Raw genomic sequence first — 26167 nt, 5'->3', positions numbered from 1 at the left:
TTCCATTCAGACTTCAATTGGGATCATTTTGGACCTTTTTGCATTGCATCATGGGCTTGCACATGCCCATGCACTCGTGCCATCAACATTGCTAATTTTGGACAGATTTTGAAGTGTGCAAATATCATTCCATTTGGCTATAAATAGCCTGCTTCTGAGCTCATTTGAAGGACTTTGTGCACCAGCTTTCCCCCCCCCCCCCCCCATAGAAACCATCTCATTCTAAAGGAAAACCTGAGAAATTTCAATTTGAAATTTGAGTTTGAATCTCAACTGTTGGAGATTCAAGAACTTCAGGATCCAAAGCCTTGCAACCTCTCTAATCACTTCCCGCTAGCTTCTCAAGTGTGATCAGATCGTGTTTGGAGCAAGCAACATCAAGAATTGCATAGCATTGAAGGTAATTTTCAGAAAACTTCATCTCTTTAATTCTCTCTCAATTCTACTCAATTCTCTTGGATCTTTGGTTGTCTAAAGTCCTACCAATATAGGCAAGAAGATTGAGTTGCTTAGAGGTCAAATCGAAGCAACTCAGTTGACACACCTCAAAATTCAACTCCTCATATCTTTCTATATATGTGGAGTTAGTTAAAATTGAGGTCAGATTCGTGTTCTACGCCATTTTTTCTTTCAGATCATGCCCTCTTTTTTCATTTTCTTGATGGTGATGAGTGAACTAGTCCGGCCAGGGTCATCGGAGAAGATGACCGGCCTTTAGACTCTGGCGATGCGCTGGAAGTGTTCAGAGCCATTGATCTGTTTTAAAATGTTTTAATCTCATGCGTCGATTGTGATTACCAAGCCTATGCCTCGTTGACTGTAGTGCATCATGGAACGCGCGTTCTAGGCCACTTGATATGCCACCTCAATTAATGAGGGAGATCAGGTGGCTCACGTATTTTCATATTTTCATATTTTTGTTTTAATCTTTTTATTTTCATTAATTCATATTAATTTTAATATTGATCCAAAAAATATGAGAGTTTCACCAAAAAAATTCAAATAATTTCCTCTTTCATATTCTGAATTAAAATTATTTTTTTGGATCATTATTAATTCTTTTTATGATTATATTGATTTTTTGATTATTTTTAATTGTTTAAAAATAATTTTAAATCTTTAAAAATTCTGAAATTTATTCTCCAAGGTCATTTGACCTTGTTTGACCTATGATAAATCTCATGACCATTTCTTTGGTGTTTTGATGATGTTTTAGGAATTTGACAAGCCATATTTAATTTAAATGTATTATTTTAGTCTTTTTAATTTGAATAAATGCCAATTAATTATGTTGACCAATTGTGATGACTTGTTTGAGTTTGATTCTTGTTGTTGGGCCTTGGTGAAGGTTGATTTGACTTTGTCAAGTTAATATCATTGGATTTAGGGGATTGATGGAATGTACATTCCATCTCCCAAAATGAATGGATGATATTAATTTGGTAAAAGTCCTCATTTGACCAATTTGAGTTTTGATTCATTCCTCTCCCTCTTCATCTCATTCCCCTTCTTTATGCATTCATCTCATTTGGTCTATGATATCTCAAAGTCCTAAAGCTAGTTGATTGAAAAATCAACATGAGTATGGATGAGATTAGGCCACCTCTTTTGCATATTCTTTTTGTGTGTGGTATGTTTCATGAGCATAGTCCATTATACTATGTCTCAAACATGCATTAACACCAAAATTATATTGCCCGACCTCAAATAGTTGTGACTTCTATATAAGTCCAATTACGATTGCTTAACATAGCGCTAAATTTGTGACACAAAAGGCATAGCATTCTAGTTAGTGAGATTGTAAGTCTCCCCTCTTTCATGGTATTGTATGGAAACTTGGCCTTTTTTCCTTCCTTTGGAAGATGTCTTGGCTCAAGTATTCATGCTTGTGATAAGTGGGTTGAGTGTTCTCCAAAGAATGACTTGAAAATGAAAAGCAAAAGCAAAACAATACTAACTTCTAACTCATTAACAACTAACTTTTAATTTCAAGTCATTTATTTTAATGTCATTTAATTTTAGTCTTTGTTCATTTACCATTATTCATACCATTCTAATTGTTTATGTTAATGCAATTTTCACTTTGTCCACTTGGACCATATTGTGTGACATATTCCATTTTGTGTATACTTTGTTTGTTTGTGTGGTCTTTGACCATTAATGTACATAATAACAACAAAAATCCTAAAAAAACTTTTGTGTGGACTGTTGACTTGATCTTGGACAAATGGACTTAGAATTTAGGCAAAATTCCTATGCTAAAGGACTTGGCCAATGCCAACATTTGTGGAACCAAGTGCTTGCAATTTGAAATTTCTTCTGATACATCATTCAAGATCCCCTTGAGTTCATCTACAACATGATCATTGTGAAGCTGTTATTTTGACCCTGTGACTTGTGGAATTCATCTATTACATGGGCTAATTTGAAGAAGATCATGGAGTGGCTAAAGCTTGGATGTGTCTATCTTTATTTTATGCCCTTGCTCTTCAAAACTTATATAATTGTGAATTTGGGTGTTGCTTAATTCTAAATGTCCAAGGGAATTTGGGGTTTCTATATGGCATTCTTGCCTATTGGATTACTACCCATCGGTCAAATCTTTTCAACTCTTAACTTTTAATTTTGTACATAGGATTAGTCCCTTCATCTTCTCCCCATTTCTTTAATTTCAAAATCTCTCCCTCTTTTTTAAAATCTTATTTGATTGAACTTATTTTATTCTAAACTTGGACCACTTTGCAAACTAGAAACTTTGGCCTTATGCCATTGCATTTTCAAACTTCTTTTCTAATCAAACTTGTAAATAAACTTAAATATACTTGACTTAAACTTTCAGAAAGCCAAAAAGAACTAACTCATTCAAACCATTTTTAGGCCTTTGTGCATTTAAAACTTAATTTTTGTTAAAAACAATGCATCCACTTTGAAATTTGTATCACGAACTACGAGGTTTTGATTCCTCATTTTTATGTTGGTACGTAGGCACAAGTCCGAAGGTCTTGTCAAACACAAAAATATAATTAATTGAATTCTTTTCTCATCCCCCCATTCTATTTGTTTGTAAACATCATTTTTGTACCTAATCCATATGCACACAAAAAGGGCTCCCTAGGAGTACCTAGGACACTTTGGGTGCTAACACCTTCCCTTTATGTAACCAACCCCCTTACCTGTAATCTCTGACATTTTATTAGTTTTGATTTGAAAACTTCTTACTTTTGGGTTTTGTTCGTACTTTCCCCTTTTCCCTTGGAAACAATAAAAGCGCGGTGGAGACTCTGGTTTTATTGATGTCTAGCTTATCCATAGCTTGATGATCATGAATTTATCGCTACAGAAATTAAGTGGCGACTCTGCTGGGGAGTAGTCTCCAGTGGGTTTAGCCTACTTTTTGTGTGTATATATTTATATATATATGATGTTTGTATATGTGTATGTGTGATATAATTTGCTTGTTGTGCTCGGTGATCTTTGAGTGGTGAGATAAGTTCTAACCCGAACTTGAGTGCAATTAAGATAAGAGGATGGTATAGTCATATTTGACTTGTGTGGAGTAGTCCTTAACAAGTTGGCTTGAGATCCATCTGCTCGATGGAGACTCTTTTGGATTTGGAAATGTCACACAAGTATTTATGGTTAGGCATTACTATCTCTAATTTGGGTCTGAGAAGCTGAGGACCATAGAACATTTACCCCCTCTTGGCCTATTTAGGACGTAGTGCAGAAACTGTTCAAGTCTAGACTTGATAACAGTTGTTACACGATACTACACTCATACGAGTTTCTCTTGAGAATATTATGGGTCGATGAGTCAGTCATCTTAACCTGTAATATCCGATAGATTGAATTAAGACTCTGGAAACTTTTTTAGAACATGATCTACAGGTTTTTATCCTTAGTTCACTCCTTTGGGATGGTTCTTACCCAGACTCCATGCTTGTGACTTATAATAAACCTTTGATTCTTGGTTGATCCAATCAAGTCTTGTCAATATCAATGGAACTTGGGTGTTGATAAGGTGTAAACCATAATCCATCAAAATGGATGATTGATCTTGACAATGACTTTATTCATCCCTTGACCTTTGTTTGCTTGCCTTGTGTGTGATCCCTTATTTGTAATTGTTACATTCATGCATTCATGCACATCATAACATTCATCACACGAAAATTTCAAGGAACTGAGGTATTATTTGCAAATATTTTTTTCAGACCATGGATTGTGGATGAAGGAACACTAAGGAATACAGTTTCAGATGTCTCGACTTGAAAGAGTTAAGGAAGCTAGCATCTTTTGTATTAGATCCCTTGGACTTCAAACAACGCCATGGGAAGCTTTTGTCCATCTTGTCTGCTGATGTGGTTGAAAGACTTTTGAGTGTGCTAGTGCAGTTCTATGATCCTCTCTACCGTTGTTTCACTTTCCCAGATTTTCAGCTTGTGTCTACCTTGGAGGAGTATTCTCATCTTTTGGGGATACCGGTTTCTAGTAGAGTGCATTTTAGTGGATTGGAGGAGATTCCCCGATCTAGTCTTATTGCTGAAGCTCTTCACTTGAAGAAGTCTGAGATAGAGGCTCATTGGGTGAAGAAAGGAGAATTGTTTGGGTTGCCATCTGATTTCCTCATCAAGGAAGCTACTACTTTTGCTTAAGCCGAAAGCGTGGATGCTTTCGAAGCTATCTTTGTGTTACTCATTTACGGATTAGCTTTGTTCCCTAACATTGACGGTTTTGTTGATGTTAACGCCATTAGACTTTTCTTGATTGGGAATCTTGTGCCTACTTTGTTGGGTGATATGTATTTCTCTTTGCATCTAAGGAATTCTAAGGGTGGTGGAACTATCGTCTGTTGTATTCCTCTTTTGTACAAGTGGTTTATTTCGCACTTGCCTCAGACGCCTGCTTTTATGGAGAACAAACAATGTCTAAGGTGGTCTCAGAGACTTATATCTCTCACTAATGATGATATAGTTTGGTATGATCCCTCTTTGAGCAGTTTGGAGATTATTGATAGTTGTGGTGAATTCTCTAATGTGCCTCTCATTGGTACACAAGGAGGAATTAACTATAACCCTGCTTTGGCTCGTCGTCAACTTGGGTTCCCCTTGAGAGACAAACCTAATAACACTTTGTTAGAATGTCTTTTCTATTAAGAGGGTAAAGATCCCCAACATTTGAAGCAAAAGATTGTGCATGCTTGGCATATTGTGCATAGGAAGGGAAGATCCGAGCTTGGTCCACGCAATTGTGTAGCTTTGGAAGTTTACACTCTTTGGATGAAGAATAGAGCTTTGGAGTTGAAGATGCATTATCCTTGTGAAAGACCTATGTCTATGGTTGTGGTTGTGCCATTAACTCTCCCTAAGCAAGATGTAGAGGAGTTGGAAGACGCGCTTGTCAAGATGAAGCAAGAGAAGGATATGTGGGAATAACGTTTTCGTGCTTCGAGCAAGAAGCATGAAGAGTTGCAATTGGAGTATAAGGAAAAAGATGCACTTATTGAGCTACTTGAAGACCGAGTGACAAAGAGACAGAGAGAGCCAGAGGTTTCATCTTCTAGCATGCCTCAGCCTTCCGTTGCTTGAAAGAAGATTGTTGATCAGCTTGTCCTCGAGAAGACTCAGATGAAGGTTTCTTTTGAGACCGAGATCCATCGCATTCGAAGGAAGTACGCGCCTTCAGCTAGGTCTTCTGACATTGTTGTTAGGGATCCTTAGGATGACTAGTCTCCTTTTCTCTTGTATTTTTCATTTGGTTTCTGAAATTGTACTCAGTGTAATCCTTCAAATTATAAATAAAAAAAGAATTTTGGTCATTTAAAACTTGCAATTGTTGATATATATATATATATATATAATATATATATATATATATATATATATATATATATATATATATATATATATATATATAATATATATATAATATATATATATATATATAATATATATATATATATATATATATATATATATATATATATATATATATATATATATTTGCAAATGATATAAGTAAGTTCCTTGAAACACAAAAAAAAAATAAACAAGCATTGCATTTCATGCATCATTTGCATAAGCAGGTTTCTCCTTCGCCAGATGTCTCATTGGTGTTTCTTATGTGCTTTAGTCAAGCTGACTCATCGGTACAACACCCGCGCCAATCATCTGAGAATTATGGAGCATCTAGAGCAAGAGAATAGAGAGCTGAAGGACGAGATCGCCCGCCTGACTGCCATGATGGAGTCAGTTCTTGCCGCTTAGAGCCAAACTCCTCCAACACCTGCAACTCCTCCTCCTTAGAGGACAGTTATTTTAGAGGTGGCTACCTCTACCATGCCTGCTGCTACCGCTCATTTTACGCTCACTATGCCTGCCGGATTCCCGTGGGGAATGTCGTCCAACTTTATGCCTGAAGGCTTTGCGCCTACATTTGCTTCCATGCCGGCGTCTAGCCCGGTCATGTCTGTAGCACCTCCCGTTGTGCACACCTTACCTCGTGTAGAGGATACCATTTATCACTCTGAGCCGTATGAGGGTCCGGATGTCTATGAGAAAATGGATGAAATGAAGGATCAATTTCTTGAGATGCGCGAGGAATTGAAGACGCTAAGGGGTAAGGACTTGTTTCGAAAGAGTGTTGCTGAGTTGTGTTTAGTGCCCAATGTGAAGATCCCGGTGAAGTTCAAAGTGCCTGACTTTGAAAATTATAAAGGGAACACATGTCCGCTCAGTCATCTAGTGATGTATGCTCGCAAGATCTCTACCCAGACTGATAACGATCAACTGTTGATTCACTACTTCCAAGACAGTTTGACCGATGTTGCGCTCCGTTGGTATATGGGGTTGGACAGTGCAAGCATTCGCACTTTCAACGACTTGGGAGAGGATTTTGTCAAGCAATATAAGTACAATGTGGATATGGCGCCTGATGGAGACCAACTGAGGTCTATGTCTCAGAGAGATAATGAGACATTTAAAGAGTATGCGTAGAGATGGAGGGAATTGGCTGCCCAGATCACTCCTCCTTTGGAGGAAAAAGAGATCACAAAGATCTTTCTGAAAACTCTGAGTTCATTTTATTATGAACGCATGATTGCTAGTGTCCCCAGTGACTTTACCGAAATGGTAAACATGGGGATGAGGCTTGAGGAAGGAGTCCGAGAGGGACATTTGTCGAAAGATGAAGCATCATCGAGTAAGAGGTATGGCAACAATTTTAGGAAGAAAAAGGACAATGAAGCGAATGCAATTTCAAGTGGGAGGCAGAGGAGGCCTCAGATCAGAAGGAATCCACCATCTCGTCAACATCATCATCAAGTATCTTCAGTTATCCCTGTGTTTTCTAATCAACAATCAACACCAGTTTAGCAACAACCACAATGTCAATAACAGCCGTAATAGCGAACAAACACCTACAGCAACAACAATACCAACAATCATCATCAACAAAACTTCGAGAGGAAGAAGGTCTCTTTTGACCCGATTCCTATGTCATACGTAGAATGTTATCCATCTTTGGTTCTCAAGAACCTAATCCAACCAAGAAACCTGTCGCAGATTCCAGAACCACTTCCGTGGTGGTATAAACCTGAACTCCGTTGTGCTTTTCATCAAGGAGCACCCGGACATGATATAGAAAATTGGTATCCACTCAAGTATGAGGTTCAAAAGATGATGAAGAGTGGAATGGTGTCCTTCGAGGACCGTGCGCCGAATGTGAAAGCAAATCTACTACCCGCCCGTGGGAACTCTTCTGCGAATATGATGGATGGTTGTCCTGGCGAGTTTAAGGTTTTTGATGTACGTTTTATCCGAAGGTCCTTGGTGCAGATGCATAAGGACATTTGTTTGGTGAGTGATTGTGAATATGACCATGACGGTTGTGTTATCTGTAGTATTAACCTGAGGGGATGTGAAGTTGTGAAGAGGGACATCCAGCGACTGATGGATGAAGGCATGATTCAAATTGTTCAAACTCGTGATGTAGATGATGATGAAAATGTCATAGTGTCCATTTTCAAGCAGCCAGAGAGATTGGTAATCCAGTACGACAGCAGCAACAATAACAATGTCAGCAATAGATCAGTATCACCGTTGGTTATATGGTTAGCGGGCCCAGTCCCGTATTCATCTGATAAAGTTGTGCCGTATCAGTATAATGCTACAATGATAGAAGGTGGTTAAGCGGTCTCGTTGCCTACGACTAGCTCTGTGGTGAGCATTGTTGATGTTACCAAGGTAACCCGCAGTGGTCGAGTGTTTGGACCGGTGTTCCCAAAGGATAAGGAAGAATCAGTTGTTGGAAAGAAGGTGGAAGTGCTTATTGTAGATCCAGTTGGTGCTTCAAAGGATAAGTCTGGTGAATCCAGCGACTTGAAGGCTAATGACGATGATGAGGTACTTCGGTTAATCAAAAGGAGTGAGTTTAATGTGGTGGAACAACTGCTCCAAACCCCCTAAAAAATCTCAGTGTTGTCTCGGCTCATGAATTCTGAAGCGCACAGAGAAGCACCACAGAGAGTTTTGGAACAAGCTTTTGTAGAACATGATGTTATAGTGGATCAATTCGATCATATCGTAGCTAACATCACTTCTTGCAACAATCTTAGTTTATGTGATGAAGAACTCCTTGAGGAGGGTAGGAATCATAATCTGACTTTGCACATCTCTATGAATTGCAAAGAAGATGCTTTGTCAAATGTGCTAGTTGACACCAGGTCTTCGTTGAATATGTTGCCAAAGTCAACTCTGTCATACCAAGGAGCGCCTATGAGGTATAGCGGTGTAATCGTCAAAGCTTTTGACGGTTCACGCAAAACGGTTATTAGTGAAGTGGACCTTCCAATTAAGATAGGTCTGAGTGATTTTCAAATTACTTTTCAAGTAATGGATATCCACCCGGCTTACAGTTGCTTGTTGGGAAGGCCATGGATTCATGAGGCAGGAGCTGTTACTTCAACTTTGCACCAGAAGCTCAAATTTGTGAAGAATGTCAAGCTTGTGATCATCAGTGGGGAGAAGGCGTTGTTGGTTAGCCACTTATCATCTTTCTCTTATGTTAAAGCTGAGGATGAGGTTGGAACTCCGTTCCAAGCCTTATCTATTGTTGTTGAAAAGAGGGTTGGGGCACCTATGTCCTTATTGAAAGATGCTAAGAAGATTATTGAAGAAGGCAATGTTGATCAGTGGGGGCGCATGGTAGAGGTCTCCGACAATAAAGGCAGAACCGGTTTGGGGTTCCAGAAAGGTTCATCAGCTGCAAGGTCTGAAGATAGGCAACTTAGATTCCGTAGCGGAGGGTTCATTCATGGTAATAAATAACACTTAGCTGTTGTGCTAGAAGATGATGAAGAGGAAGACTGCACCAATTTTGTGACGCATGGAAAGGCTTGCAACAATTAGACTCCTGTTGATATTCCTGTTATTTTGCATCAATCTAAGTAATTGCTTTTATATGTTTTTAAAACCCTTCTCCTATGCCTAAGGGAGAACTGAGCATTGTTTGGGCATTTTCAAATTGATCATTAATAAAATTAATTCTATTCATCCACATCTATGATCTTTTGTTTCTACTTTTTGCTTTATTCTGAAAATGGTAATCACAAAAAACATAAATAAACAATATAATTGTCCATCTGCATAATATTTGGTCATAAATTCACTTCTCTAAAATCAAAATATCAAATCATTATGCAAGTTGGTTCCTAACCCCATTGAATACAATGATCCTTCTCCTTCTCCAAATTTTGAATTCCATGTGTTCGAGGCCAAGGAGGAAAGTGATGTAAAAGTGAGTGATGAATTATCTCGTCTTCTTGAGCAAGATGAAAAGACCATTCAGTCGTTCGAAGAGCAGATTGAGTTAGCCAACTTGGGTTCCGAGGATGATGTGAAGGAAGTCAAGATTGGATCTCTACTGTGTCCAGATGTCAAGAAGGGGTTGATTGATCTTCTCCGAGAGTATTTAGATGTGTTTGCTTGGTCCTATCAAGACATGTCTGGTTTGGATTTTGAGATTGTGGAGCATAGATTACCGTTGAAACCAGAATGTCCGCCAGTCAAATAGAAGTTGAGAAGAACACATCCTGATATGGCTGTGAAGATCAAAGAGGAGGTGCAGAAGTAGATTGATGTCAGTTTCCTTGTAACCGCTGAGTATCCATAATGGGTGGCCAATATTGTGCATGTGCCGAAGAAAGATGGAAAAGTCCGCATGTGTGTTGATTATAGAGATTTGAATAAAGCCAGTCCGAAAGATGATTTCCCTCTGCCACATATTGATATGTTGGTAGACAATAGTGCTAAATTCAAAGTCTTTTCATTTATGGATGGATCTTCCGGATATAATCAGATTAAGATGGCACCCGAAGATATAGAGAAGACCACATTCATTACACCTTGGGGAACATTCTGTTATAGAGTGATGCCTTTCGGTCTAAAGAATGCTGGTGCAACATACCAGAGAGCAATGACTACTCTTTTTCATGATATGATGCATAAAGAGATTGAGGTTCATGTCTATGACATGATTTCTAAATCGATTGATGAAGAGGAACATGTTGAGCATTTGTTGAAGTTATTCCAGTGTTTTAGGAAATATAAACTCCGTTTGAATCCCAATAAGTGTACTTTTGGTGTTCGTTCTGGTAAGTTATTGGGCTTTATTGTCAGCGAGAAGAGTATTGAAGTTGATCCTTCCAAGGTCAAAGAAATACAAGAGATACATGCGCCCAAAACTAAGAAGCAAGTCAGAGGTTTTCTCGGCCGCTTGAATTATATCTCCAGATTCATTTCCCACATGACAACCACATGTGCGCCTATATTCAAGCTTCTTTGGAAAGATCAGTCTTGTAATCGGACCGAAGATTGCCAAAAAGCTTTTGACAGTATCAAGGAATATTTGCTTGAACCTCTGATTTTGTCTCCACCTGTTGAAGGAAGACCATTGATTATGTATTTGGCTGTGCTTGAAGATAGTATGGGTTGCGTTCTTGGTCAGCAAGATGAGACTAGAAAGAAAGAATTTGCAATTTACTACCTCAGTAAGAAGTTCACCGACTATGAGACTCGGTATTCTATGCTAGAGAAGACTTGTTGCGCATTGGCTTGGGCTGCTAAGCGTCTGCGTCAATATATGTTAAATCATACCACTTGGTTGATATCCAAAATGGATCCAATCAAGTATATATTTGAGAAGCCTGCTTTAACTAGAAGGATTTCCTGTTGACAGATGTTGTTATCAAAGTATGATATTAAATACCGATCTCAGAAAGCGATCAAAGGTAGTATCTTGGCTGACCATTTAGCTCACCAACCAATTGAAGATTACAAGTCAGTGCAGTATGACTTTCCTGATGAAGAGATTTTGTACTTGAAAATGAAAGATTGTGATGAACCATTGCTTGAAGAAGGGCCAGAGCCTGGTTCCCGTTGGGGCATGGTATTTGATGGAGTTGTTAATCAATATGGAAATGGCATTGGGGTAGTGATCATTACTCCTCAAGGCAGGCATCTACCATTTACAGCTAGATTGACTTTCAAGTGTACGAACAACATGGCAGAATATGAAGCTTGCATTATAGGGCTTGAGGAGGCCATGAATCTCAGAATCAAGTATTTGGATGTCTTTGGAGACTCAGCTTTGGTTGTGAATCAGATCAAAGGTGAATGGGAGACAAATCAACCCGGTTTAATACCATATAAAGATTATGCTAGGAGGATTTCAACTTTCTTTACAAAGGTTGAGTTTCATCATATCCCTCGAGATGAAAACCGGATGGCAGATGCTCTTGTAACATTGGCGTCAATGATTATGGTGAAGTATTGGAATGAAGTTCCCAACCTGTCTGTGATGCGTCTTGATAGGCCAGCTCATCTGTTTGCTGTTGAAGAAATCAAAGACGAGAAGTCGTGGTATTACGACATCAAATGTTTCCTCCAAAGTCAGATTTACCCGCCTGGGGCATATTTGAAAGATAAGAACACTTTGGGAAGATTAGCCGGTAATTTCTACTTAAATGGTGATATCCTGTACAAGAGAAACTTCGACATGGTTTTGCTCAGATGCGTGGATAGACACGAAGCAGACTTGTTGATGACTGAAGTGCATGAAGGTTCCTTTGGTACTCATTCCAATGGACATGCAATGGCAAAGAAGATGTTGCGAGTAAGTTACTATTGACTGACAATGGAATCTGATTGTTGCAAGTTTGTGAAGAAATTTCACAAGTGTCAAATATATGTTGATAAGATTCATGTTCTTCCGACACTATTGAATGTTATTTCTTCCCCATGGCCCTTCTCCATGTGGGGAATTGATATGATTGGGATGATTGAGCTCAAAGCTTCGAATGGACATCGTTTCATTTTGGTGGCGATTGACTACTTCACAAAATGGGTTGAAGCGACATCGTATGCAAATGTAACCAAGCAAGTTGTTGTAAGGTTTATCAAGAATCAGATAATATGTCGATATGGTATGCCAAGCAAGATCATTACTGATAATGGATCGAACTTGAATAACAATATAATGGAAGCCCTTTGCAAAGATTTCAAGATTGTGCATCATAATTCTTCTCCCTACAGACCTAAGATGAATGGGGCGGTTGAAGCTGCGAATAGGAACATTAAGAAGAGTATTCAGAAGATGGTTGTCACGTATAAGTATTGGCATGAGATGCTCCCATTTGCTTTGCATGGGTATCGTACATCTGCCTGCACTTCAACAGGGGCAACCCCTTTCTCTCTTGTATATGGTATGGAAGCAGTGCTCCCCTTAGAGGTTGAGATTCCTTCATTGCGTGTACTCATGGAAGCCAAGTTGACTGAGGCTGAATGGTGTCAGACTAGGTTTGACCAGTTGAATTTGATCGAAGAGAAGAGATTGACTGCCATGTGCCATGGTCAGTTATATCAACAGAGAATAAAGAAAGCTTTTGATAAGAAGGTCAGACCTCGGGTGTTTAGAGAAGGTGACCTTGTGCTCAAGAAGATCATGTCGTTCAAACCAGATTCTAGGGGAAAATGGACTCCTAATTATGAAGGCCCATATGTTGTTAAGAGAGCCTTTTCATGCGGTGCTTTGATTCTTACAACTATGGATGGTGAAGAGTTCACTCGTCCTGTGAACGCAGATGCAGTCAAGAAATACTTCACCTAAAAAAGAAAAGAACAACTCGCTAAGTTGAAACCCGAAAGGGCGGCTTAGGCAAAAATGAGCGTCTCGGTGGATTGAAAACCCGAAAGGGCGATCCAGGCAAAAATTAGAGACTTAAAACAGAAAGAACTTTCCCGATAAGTTGAGTACCCTACCTTGGGGAAACTTATGCAAAAATTAGGGATTATGGCAAGTAACTGCATTCTGCTGATCTTCAAATTTTGGAGAACTTCGAGCATAAAGGTTGATGTCGATTCATCATCCCAGTAGCGGTCGAGAGCGTAGCGGACATCAAAAGTTGGTAGAAAGATTAATGATCATTTGTATTCAATGTAACCCTTTTCCATGTAAATTATCATTTTCAACTTTGTAAAAATCTATGGAGTCTTGTCATTTACAGACTACCATCCCATTAAATAAAATTGACCCTTTGTCCAATTATTTCTACTCTTATTTACTTCAGCCAATAGTTTAAATTTTATTATGATCATTTTAGAAATTTAAATTTTTTAATCAAAATCATTTTTTCTTAAAACATATAAAAGCAAGAAATTTTCAAAGCAATTAAAAGGAAGTATCAACAGCACTTCAAAGAGCAGCAAGTCCTTAAGTGTGAAACATCATAGGTTCCCCAAGCAGTTAACCCTTTGGGTATCCCTAATTGTTTGTGTTGATCTGGTTCCCCTGCGAAGTGATTGTTCCCTAGTAGAATTCCGATTCTTTTCCCAGCTAAGTTGGTTGATTCAGTACCTTGCGGCATGTTATTTCCTGACAGTGTTTTCTGTATGATTGTCTCCCATTTGATATGGCGTTGACCTAAAATTCCATGCAAACTCGATAATGATTCCTCTCCTCAGCATATATCCTCCCTCGGCTAGATTTGAGCCTTTGGGATGTTGATTTCTCTGTTCTCCAGCAGTTGTCTCCCTCTTTTTGTAGATTGACCGAGGATTGTACCGATGATTCAAATTCTTTGCGACACCTTTGTATTCTTCGTGATCGTTTTGTCAGCATAATCATCATATATACATATACATATACAATCATATAATTTCATAGTTTGCATATTGGCACCATCATCTTTGATTGATTTGTCGATTTGAGATTCTCATTCTCTGTATGGCGGTACTTTATCCCCATACAAGTTCGGTGTCTGTCCTCCCTCAATTGTAGAGTGTCAGCCCCTTAGGCAGAATGACTTTAACCTTTCTCCTCTTCCCCACTGAGTTGTTTCCTCGTGGATGGTCATTACTTCAGTTTCCTTTCTAGTTGTTTATCTGGATGGGACCTCTCCCCTTGAGTTATGTCCTCAATGGGTTGAGTCTTGATTGACTGTTTCTTTATAGCTCTTACCTAGATAGATGATTTGAGTCTCCTAAGAGCCTATTACCCAGTAACTGGTAATATTCTTCTTAATTTGCAGTTTGTTACTTCTTGCCCAATACCCGACAATAGTACCCCTGTTTTCCCAGCAGTGGAGTTCCCAGTGAATTTATTTGTTTCCAATTCCCCAAGAAGTATATTGTCATACCCCGATTTTGGTCCTGAATTTTTTCCATTTTTTTATTTTTTCATTTGGCATTTGGCCTAAAGTTTATTTGCATACATTCATGACCAAAGGCAACCGTCCATTCCCAAATACATATTTTTTTGATAAACATTGGTTATTATCTAAGCTTTTTGATCATGGTGCTTTTTGATTACAAAATGGATTTTAGTTATTTGACTTTTTTAATTTTCAATTTCAATTTAATTTCAAAGTAAATCTAATTCCAAATTTCAAGCTAATCTTAATTGTTTTTTTTACTAATGATTCAAACTCTAATTGATTTTAATTTTCAAATAAATGTTAGAATTGATATCAAAGTAATTTTAACAAATTATAGACTAATTTGATTTTAATTGGTTTTATTGGTTTTTTTGATTTTAAATTGACATTTAGATGAGTTTTAGATTATTTCAAAAATCCATATCCATTTCTATAACCACAAATTCATTTCATTCAAACCAAATTCCATGAATAATTTCAAACCAAGTTACAATTTCACTTCCAATTCATTCTACATTTTACACTAACCAAATTCAAACATTCATTACACCATTCAAATGTCCAAATAATCATTTCATTCATTAACAATCCAATTGCTTTACAATAACCATGTCAAAAAAAAAATAACAAAGCAAAATCTCACAAACATGATCCATTTTCCATCCATAGCTCATTTCAAATCAAAATAGTACATACACTCATTTCATAACATTCAATAATATTTTACTTTCAAACATTTCCAAACTCATTTTCATACATACATTTTCATGTCCAATTACATTCAATTACCATTGCATACGTCCATTTTCAATTCACATCACAATAAAGACTACGATAATTACATGTCTAAGCAAACTCTTCCAAGCAATCCTCCATGAACACAATCCATAGCATTCCAATTCATCACCATGCCATGTCCACCTGTAATACCAATGTAAACCAAGCCATTCAGTCCACTTGCAATAGAGAAAAGACCAATAAAAACAATCCCAATAAAAGTGCATTCAACCTGCATCTGATTTTTCATGACAGGAACATTTTTCATTAAAAATTCAACTCACCCCTTTATTTTCACTCAAACCACCTCATGTTTCTCCATCACAAGCCATGCTACAACAACTCACATATCGCATCGCCGAGTCAACCTGCCAATTCAAACCACGAGTCAGCATTGCATAGCAGGCCAGCAACTGTTAAATATCATAACAAAAAAAAACAATACGCAAAAAATAACAGGCAGCAGACTAGCATTCCAGGTGATGCTGCAGAAAGTACAGGTTATGACATTGATTGGATACTTGATGGAATTCAAAGGAAACCATGGTCTACATCTTATAATAGTCCCAAATGCTGTTATGGTTAACTGGAAGAGTGAGTTATACAAGTGGTTACCATCTGTGACATGCATTTTTTTATGCTAGAAGGAAAGTCGTTCATGGACATATAATACGCAACAGAATACAACCTGATATTTTTATTAACAGTTCCCTCATGGATCTATACTTCAAATGTGGAAAGATTGAGTCAGCTGAAAACATCTTTAAATCGATACCGAAGACAACGGCGGTTTCTTGGAATGTTATGATTTCCGGATATGTAACCAAAGGGAAACTTTTTGAAGCACTTGGCCTCTTCAGTGAAATGAGACAATCATCTGTTGAACCAGATGCTATTACTTTCACCAGTGTTTTGGCAGCTTGGTCGCAACTAGCAGCAATCTAGTAGTATCAATAGCATATTGGCACATCATTTCATAACTAGCAATCGATCCAGCATAACCTGCATCAAATCAAGCAAAACGACACAATCCATTTTGTCAACAACATAACCACATAGTCTAAAAACCCATTTATAAGAAATTAACCATTCATACAATACACAAATCAATCTATACACAATTCCACACACCAATTTAAACATACAAATATTCCATGCTCAATTCACTATACAGTCCAATCCAAAGCATTCAATTAAATTTCACATCAAATCCCAATTTCAATCCAATTCAACATAGCCAATTACAATCCAAATCCTACACTAATTTAAGCATCAATCCAATTCCATAAGACAAGTCCATAAGCATTAATCTAATTCCATAAGACAAGTTCAAATCCAATGCCACGACTCATTGCATATCATACCAATTTGAATAAACTCATGACAGAAAAACTCAACCTGCACTTTATTGCCCAATCTGCATTCTGCTTTCTAGATATAGCTAATCGGTTTCACTAACTAGCTTCCTTTGATTTAACCATTAACCTGAGCAAAATCATCAGCAACTGCGGTTGGAATGCTTCTAGAAAGCCGTTGGAAGCCCTTTCCAATATCCACCCAACTTCCGACAGCATGACTCGAGCCACAACCTGAATTCGCCCTTACTATTTGGTTGGTTAACTTCCATACAAAACTGAAAACTCCATAGCAGCCTCTAAATTTCCAAGGCAAATGTTTAACCTGCACAGTATGAACAAAATCAATTGAAATCAAGAAAACCAACCATCAACCAAAACCACAAACTGGTAACTGATAAAACAAAACCTGCAACTTTCAAAAAGGGGGATAACATAATTCAGTTTCCTATTTCAATCTCCGGTCATACTTGTGATTCTTTGGCTTCAAAAGGTACCTGTCCGCAAAAGAGTTGTATCAACGAAAAAGAACTCAGCGATTTCTAGCAAGTTTTAAGATTTGAAGGATTGTTAGTCAACGATTATGCAGAGGTTGGTTCATATATTGAGTTGACATGTCAGATGAAAGAATTATTACCAGTGTGAACAATAAAAGGTCTTTGGCGAAACCATCTGTGATCAATATTATGAAGAATTGGATTTAAGTATTGGTTGCCGGCAGAATCAGAAGTTACTCACTGACCATTATACCTTTGCTTTTGAAGGCTGTCAATGGTGTAGATATTTGAGAAGGAATATTGAAATGCAGGGTCATTTATCCAGGTCAATCCATCATCATAGAATGTTATCTCCGGTTGATAGCACAAGGTCAATATTTAACTCGTCAGCAACTCTTCCCATCTAAATAACAAAAATAGTTGTGAGTAATTTGTCAAAAGTGGAATGCATAAAACAAAGGAGAAGGAGACCTGTATCAAAACCTACCATCCACCAGACCATTGAACTTGAACCAACCTGCAACAAATTCACAATGAAGTCGCGCCAACAAGGCCGTGTGAAAACCGAAACCGCTCTTGAATCTTCAATAATTTTTTCACTGCAGTAACACAAAGCAATCAGCAAGGCAGTAAATTTTTTTAACAAAATGTCCCAAAAGAGAATTAAGACAAAAGCGAAGAAGAAAGTGTAGGTCTGTTTACCTTTTTCGAATTTAACAATAAACAGGGCAATCCAAATCTGAGCATCCCGAAAGGAGTTCGTAGGGACGCCCCTTTTGGGTCACCATAGACCAAATCGAAACCCTAATTGCAAGATATAAAAGAGGAACAAACGAAAAATCAAGAGGACGAAAAATTCGGAGGCGGACGAAAATCAGAGAAAAGAATCCTAAATCCCAAAATAAAAAAAACCTGGATTTGAAGAGGCAAAGGAGGAGGATTTAAGCATCATTGGAGCCGTCGTCACCGCCGAAGGTGAGATTTTCACTCGACTCTCTTTTGAAACCATAGATTCGTGTATTTCTTGGGTAGTGTTGTGAGCGATTGTGAGAGAGACGCGAGGTTGAGAGCGATTTTGGGAGTGTGCGATTGAGAGAGGTGAGTGAGATTGAGAGAGACGCGAGGTTGAGAGCGATTTTGGGAGTGTGCGGAGTGAGAGAGACGCGATGAGAGTTTGAGAGAGAAAGAACTCTGTCTTCGTGAGGAAGACAAACAAAGTCTGGATTTCGTGCCCCCTCAATTCATTTTCTTTTTATTTATTTTAAGAGTATTTAAAATCCTTTTAAAAAGATTTAAGTGACCGTGTAGTGTTCCAAGTTGTCATTAACTTTGGCATGTAGATATTAGTGATATTAATGTTTATCTCAATCCATTAGCCTCTGGAACCCAACAGCCAGGCGGCTGGGTTTAATTTTTTTTTTCCACTTTTAATTGGTAGTCCAACAGACTATTTTATCTTAGTTTTTATTTTTAATTTTAATTTTAATCTCTTCTGGTTTACTTATCCGAATTAGTATTAAGACAACAAATAATCATGAATGGCCTAGTGGAGAGAGACTACTTTCATTGCCTTTAGTGGAGTGGGTTCAATACTTGGAGATAGCAAATCTTCATGTTTATATTTGTTATACTTACTATTTTATTTAATTTTGTATATAACTTCTACTATTTATTTTATTTTAAATTTTTATCAATTTAATTTAATCAATATTTAGTTGTTTGTATCTTTAAATGTTTACCTTTTAGATTTAATTAATGGTTGAATTTCCGATATTATTTTATTCGATTAGTCGATTTTTGTGTGTTAACTAGTTTAGTTAGGTTATTAATACCCATATCCATACTTTTACACGTGTAAATAATCATACTCAAATTTCATTCGATTTCAAAATCAATTTCAACTTTCCTCGATTTCAAAATACATTCCAAAAATAAATGTGAATCATTTCAAGATCATTTCACAAATCAACATAATATTCAAACCCTTTTCTAAAGCGTGAAGAAAAATATTATCCTGGAGGGAATATCCAGTTATAATCCCGAATATTAGGCTCAAGCTGTAAGAGCTTGCAAGCCATAAATATTCGTCTTCCCTTCTACACTCTAATATTCAAATCGTTTTCTAAATAAAACGTGAAGAAAAAGATTATCCTGGAGGGAATATCCAGTTATAATCCTGAATATTAGACTCAGGCTGTAAGAGCTTGCAAGCCATAAATATTCGTCTTCCCTTCCAAACTCTAATATTCAAATCGTTTTCTAAATAAAGCGTGAAGAAAAAGATTATCTTGGAGGAATATCCAGTTATAATCCCGAATATTATGCTCAAGCTGTAAGAGCTTGTAAGCCATAAATATTCGTCTTCCCTCCAAAATACTCGTAAATATTTGAATCATTTTCTTAGCAATATTGGAAAGAAACAGACTGCCTGGTGTCGCGGCGCGAAAAATACCCAAGCGTAAGGAACGCTCGAAATATAAACAAAACAGAGTCGCCACCGAACTTTATTTATTCCCAAAGAGGGAAATGGGAAATATCGATAAAACCCACAAAAATAAAAAAAGAAATGGTCGTCGCAACCAAATCGGGTTCGGGAGTCGATTATGCAAGGGGAAGGTATTAGCACCCCACACATCCATCGTACACGATGGGACCCATTTAGTTAGTTTCGTGTTAGAGTGTTAATGTGATATCGTTTGCGAACTTCTACTTATAGAGTGAGAAAAGAGAAAGAAAGAAAGGGAGGACTTAAGGTTTTTTAATATTAATGTGCCTGACAAGATTTTGCAATCCTGCTCCTACGTATCTCCAGGTGCTATGAAGAACTCAAGGCATACGTAGTTCTACCCAAAGAGAACTACTGGGTGGATTGCTTTTAAAGAGAGTGATGCTTGGATCATATTTGAGCGATTAAACCTTTACTTGCTGCTCACTCTTGGAGGCTGAAGCCTTTGTTTGTTTCGCATCAAAATAGATGTTGCATACTCTTTTCAGAAAATGTTTTTGGGGTCGCACGAGGGCGGAAAATAAGTTTGATGAGTTTGAGTTTATTTTAAGCGGAGACAAGCATCTAAGCAGGGAGCTCTACTGCAGTACTCAGATGCTCGAAAAGGAAGAGACCTAAGCCCAATCACTCTTTTTTTTCATCCAAAATTTTGTTATGAAAATGTGTGGCAAATTAGGTCAAAATTCATTAACAAAAGATGATTAATCAAACAGAGAGCTCTACAGCAGTGTCCAAATAATCGGGAAAGAGAAGGTCGATACCCAATCAATCTTTTTCTTCTATAAGAGAAATGACCTAATTCTAGTAATTACTGTATGTTAATATGGAAGACAAATGTTTGGACATTGAGCTCTACAGCAGTATCCTAACATTCGAAACAGAGAAAGTCTAAACTTAATCAGTTTCTTCCATTTTTATTGCGAAAAGATTTTTAAAACAGGGGGACGACTTGACGTTGGATCAAGTGTCAGAAGTTAACTTATGAAAATAATTTGGATGTGGCGGGGGTATATTTGACTTTGTAATCAATTTGGATTTCATTTAGGACAGAACACTCGACGTTGGATCGAGTGTTTGTTTTTGTTCTTTTCTAAAAAAGGGTTGATTTTAATCTTGGAATTAACAATCAACTAATACAATAAAAATAAACGAAAGCAGTAAAATTTATTACACATTTTCGGGAATGGGGGTACATTTTATCGAATGGGAATACAACACAATAACTGAATCATACAAGTTTTAAAAGACAGTTGCAAAAATAAAAGAATCTCGTTGTAAGAAGGCCCAAGAGAAAGCCAAGGGACTCGATGTTAAAATCAGAAATTAAACTTAAAAAAAATTTAGCGTTTTGTTAACAATTAAAATCAGAAATTAAAAATTAAAAATTAACAACAATAATTAATTTATAATAATAAATAACATTAACAATAATAATAATACATAATGATAATTAAAAATAATATAAATAAATAATGATAATAAGCAAAAATAATAAATATTAACAAAATAATAACAATAAATAAACAAAAATAATAAATATTAACAATAATAATAATAAATAAAAAAATTAGAAAACAAATAGATATTAATAATAATAAATAAGAAAAAACAATAAACATTAATAATAATAATAGTAATAATAATAACTGGAAAAGAAAAAAAAATTAACGAACAATAATAATAATAATAATAATGACAGTGATCAATAACAAACTTTAAATATCAATATTTAATAAATAATCCAATAATATTAATAATACATTTAACAATACTAAATAACAATAATATATAATGGTTAATTATAATAATGATAATAATAATAATAATAATAAGTTAATAATAATATTAAAAATGATAATAATAGAAATAGTAAATAATAATAATAATAATAATAATAACAATAATAATGGAAATAATAAAGAAAGAAAAAAAAATCATAATAATAGTAATAATATTATAATACTCAAAATAACAACAATCAGTATAATATATAAAATAAAATAAGAATAAAAAAATAAAAAATAAAAACATAAATGAGTGGGACGTTGGATATTAGAGAGTGAGAAAGATGATTTTTAAGACCATCAACCCCTGTCTGACACGTGGCAGGGGAGCATTTAATTAATTAATTAAAAAAAATCACTTCTCCTTCATCCTTGGAACACTCTTACAGTAACAACAACATATTTTCTTCATTTTCTTTTTATAAAACAACCATCTTTGCTCTTTTCTTTCTTGAAAAACAAAATAAAATTTATATCTATTTCAAGCCCCACTCATCATGGTGAATAAAAAACAGCATGAAGATTCAACAAAAACAAAACTTGATTGCTTCTAAGACCTCTCTCTCTCTCACTTGGTTTTAATGGGAACAACATGATTTTTTTTAAAAAATTTCAAAGTAACAAACTCTCATATCAAAGCAAAAGCAAAAGTTTATGAAAGCAAAACAATGAAAAGGAAGAGAACGACTACCAAGTCAAAGCTCGTTTTCGCAAGTGGAGACGGAATGGCAAGTTTTTCGGCGATGTCGTAAAATGGCGATGACGTGTTTGAACCGTCAGTTTCACTATATTTCGTGGTGATGGAGTTGTGTGTTTAAACTGTGGATGATGGTGATAATGGAACTGTTTGGTTTATGAAGCTTGAAGATTTTGAGTGATGGTGTTGTTGTTGTTTTATGAAGCTTGAAGTTTTTAGAGTGATGATGTTTTTGTTTTATGAAGTTTCTTTTTTTAGTTTTTTTTTAGTGATAAGGTGTGGTGAGGGAAGAGAAGATATGATGATAGTTATATGGCGTTAAAGGGTGAAGAGAAAGAAAAGAGGTTTAAGTTTTTATATTTTTTTTTAATTTTTTTGGAGTGAGAGTTGTGAGAGATGTGAGAGATGTGAGGTGTGAGTGAAAGAGATGATGATGAACATTGGTGTAGCAGAAGAAATTGATGTGAAGGAGGAAGAAAAGAAAAAGTGCACGTGAGGGAAAAGGAGAAAGATGGGGAAAGGTTATGAATAGTAGAGAAAGAGTGAGTTTTTTGAGGAAAGAAATTTAATATATTTTATGTTAGATATTTTTTTGTGTGTAAGTGTGGATGTGAAGAAAAGAGGAAAGAGAGAAAGGAAGAAAAAAGAATACTGAGAGTGAGAGGAAAAAGAAGAAACGTGGAGAGAGAAAAGAAGGAAAGAGAGGAGAGAGAAAAAGAAGTAATCGTGGAGAGAGAAAAGGAGGAAAGAGAGGAGAGAGAAAAAGAAGTATACGCGGTAGAGAGAAAAGGAGGAAAGAGAGGAGAGAGAAAAAGAAGTATACGCGGAGAGAGAAAAGAAGGAAAGAGAGGAGAGAGAAAAAAAAAGGAAAAGAAGTTGTGAGAGAAAAAAAAAGAAAAAAAAGAAAAAAAAGAAAAAATGAAAATAATACCAAGTAGCACTCCACCAATGGCTAAAGGAGTTTTTTTTTTTTAATTTTTTAAAAAATGACTTTAAAATAAAAATAAATGATTTACTGGGTCGCTGGTAAAAAAATTAAATAATTTTGTTCTTACTATTTAAATAATAAAATAAATAAATACAAATATGAATAAAATAAAATTGACAACATAGATAATTCTAAATAATTCCTCATATTATTTTGGCGAAAGATAAAGAATAATCGGATAAAAAAGGAATAAAAATTGGGCATAAAAAATATCAAAAAAAAAAATAAAAAAAAAATAATAATAATAAAAAAATAAAGTGACAGCATAAAAATGATCAGCGCAAAATAAACTTCTCGGAAACATACAGGTTTTGATCAAAATTTAAAATAAAAATTGATCGATTAAAAGGCTCAAGCGGGCATAAAAAATGCGACTGAAAGGTAGTCGAATAAAATAAAATGAGCATACCAGGTTGAACTACGCGACCCATAGATCAATAAAACTAACGTCTGAAAGCTCAATTTTCGGCCACTAATTCGACGTATATTTGGGAAATGATTCAATCGGTTTGTCTGTAGATCTGAAAAAATCATCTGGCTGATATTTTAAACATTATGCAAAACAAAATGCATGTTGTGACAAGTATAAAAATGCAAATTTCATGTAAATGAACTGAATTATTGACTGAATAATCGTGAACAGACAATCAGATGCAAATGAATCGCCCTTGGACCATTTACTTATGATTCTCCATCACAATTAAAACCTACAAAGATTCATACGATGTTAATACTCTTGATTTATCAATCTCTGAACCTCTGAAACAAGATGCAACTGCATGAATGATGCACTGAGATTTGAGAAATTAAATCTTTTGATTTCTTAATCAATAGATCACTGAATAAATGTCATCAAGACCAGATGAAATGCCAGAACTCCGGACTTTTTACCTGAACCCTGACGAATGCTTTAAATTGATGAAATACACGACAAAACGGATTGATTTATGCTATGCTGATGCAAATGAAAAACTCAGGGTAAAATTTAGGGTATGACACCTGGGTGGAATGTCCAGACGTAGCCCCGAATACTAGACTCAAGTTGTAAGAGCTTGCAAGTCATAAGTGTTTGTCTTTCAAGCTCTAAAATACTTAATTCCTATCTTAACCTCTTTCAATAAAGATGGAAATGGAACATGGTGTATACCGTGCACTCCTGAGATTAAGATTCGAGGCGGATGCCTCGCCAATCTTAACTCTTGCCATCGTCTAAAATTGTCAATGTGGTTTTTCAAACCCCTCTCTCAATCAAACCTAAAAATACTTAATCTTTATTAAACACTTTTGCCAATAAAGATGGAAATGGAACATGGTGTATACCGTGCACTCCTGAGACTAGGATTCGAGATGGATATCTCGTTCATCCAAGCTCTCGCCATCACTCAAAATACATCCAACCAATCAAACTCTTTCTCGCCGACGTGCGATTAATCAAAAACCTTTTCTTAAATGAAAGATATATTGTCTTAAGTGATACAAAACAATGTTTCGGCCACGATTGTTAAGTTGAGATAAGTGACGCTTCTCCGAATGTAGATTTATAAATCCGTTCGACGTGTGGTATGCGTCCACTCCTCATCTGTTTTGGGTAAAACAATGTTTTCGTCAATTAATACAGTATAGCTTTCACTAAAATCGACCAACAAACAAACATTTTTCTACCCAGAACTACGTAATCCTTGATTTCTCTATTGAGATACGTAGGAGCAGGATTTGTAAATCTTGTCAGGCCCACTAATAAAAAACTTAGGTTTAGTCCTTCGTCAAAAATCCAAAAAACATTCTCTTCTCATCCTTTCTTTCTTTCCCACCTAATAATTCGAAAAGCCTAATATTTCAACTAACACTAACGCACACAACTAACCTAATAGTTCCCGTTGAGTACAACAAACGTGAGGGGTGCTAATACCTTCCCCTTGCGTAACCGACTCCCGAACCCTGATTTGGTTGCGACGACCAATAATCATTGTCATTTTGTCTTGGGTTTTATCGATATTTCCCCTTTCCTTTTTAGGAATAAATAAAGTTCGGTGGCGACTCTGTTCAGTCCATCATTGCGAGCGTGCGATTGCGCTTCGATTAAAGTCGTATCCCCATTTTTTCGAGGTGCGACATATATCCTTGATATGTTCATCCTAATCGGTGACAGATATCTTTCTCTCCCCTTCCTGAGTATATCCTTGATATGTTCATCTTAACTGATGACGGATATTCTCATCTTTGGTATTCTACCCAGTAAAAAGGTAGTTGTAATCCCTATTTTGTTCCCCAGAGAGTTAATCCTTGATATGTTCATCCTAACCGATGACGGGTTTCCTTCTCTTTGTGGTATTCTACCCAGTAACCGTTAGTTGTAAACCCTACTTTCTCCCGCAAAGTTAATCCTTGATATGTTCATCCTAACCGGTGACAGATTTTCTCTTCGATGGTATTCTACCCAGCAACCGGTAGTTGTAAACCCTACTATCTCCCGCAAAGTTAATCCTTGATATGTTCATCCTAACCGGTGACGGATTTTCTCTTCGATGGTATTCTATCCAGTAATTGATAGATGTAATTCCTACTTTCCCCCCTCTCATAGTCTATCCTTGATATGTTCATCCTAACCGGTGACATATTTTCTCTTTGATGGTCTTCTATCCAGCATTCGATAGATGTAATTCCTACTTTTTGTTCAGTTGGTTTATCCTTGATATGTTCATCTTTACCGATGACAGATATTCTCACCTTTGGTCTTCTGCCCAGTAACTGGTAGTTGTAAATCCTATTTTCTGCAGTTTTCCCCAGCAAGGCTATTCTTACCCAGTAACCGGTAATGAATACTCCCTCCTGGCCATTCTCAGCGAGTCATCC

Source organism: Lathyrus oleraceus, chromosome 5 (genome assembly GCF_024323335.1).
Source record: "Lathyrus oleraceus cultivar Zhongwan6 chromosome 5, CAAS_Psat_ZW6_1.0, whole genome shotgun sequence".
Taxonomy (NCBI): Eukaryota; Viridiplantae; Streptophyta; class Magnoliopsida; order Fabales; family Fabaceae; genus Lathyrus; species Lathyrus oleraceus.
This window is presented reverse-complemented; position numbering follows the sequence as displayed.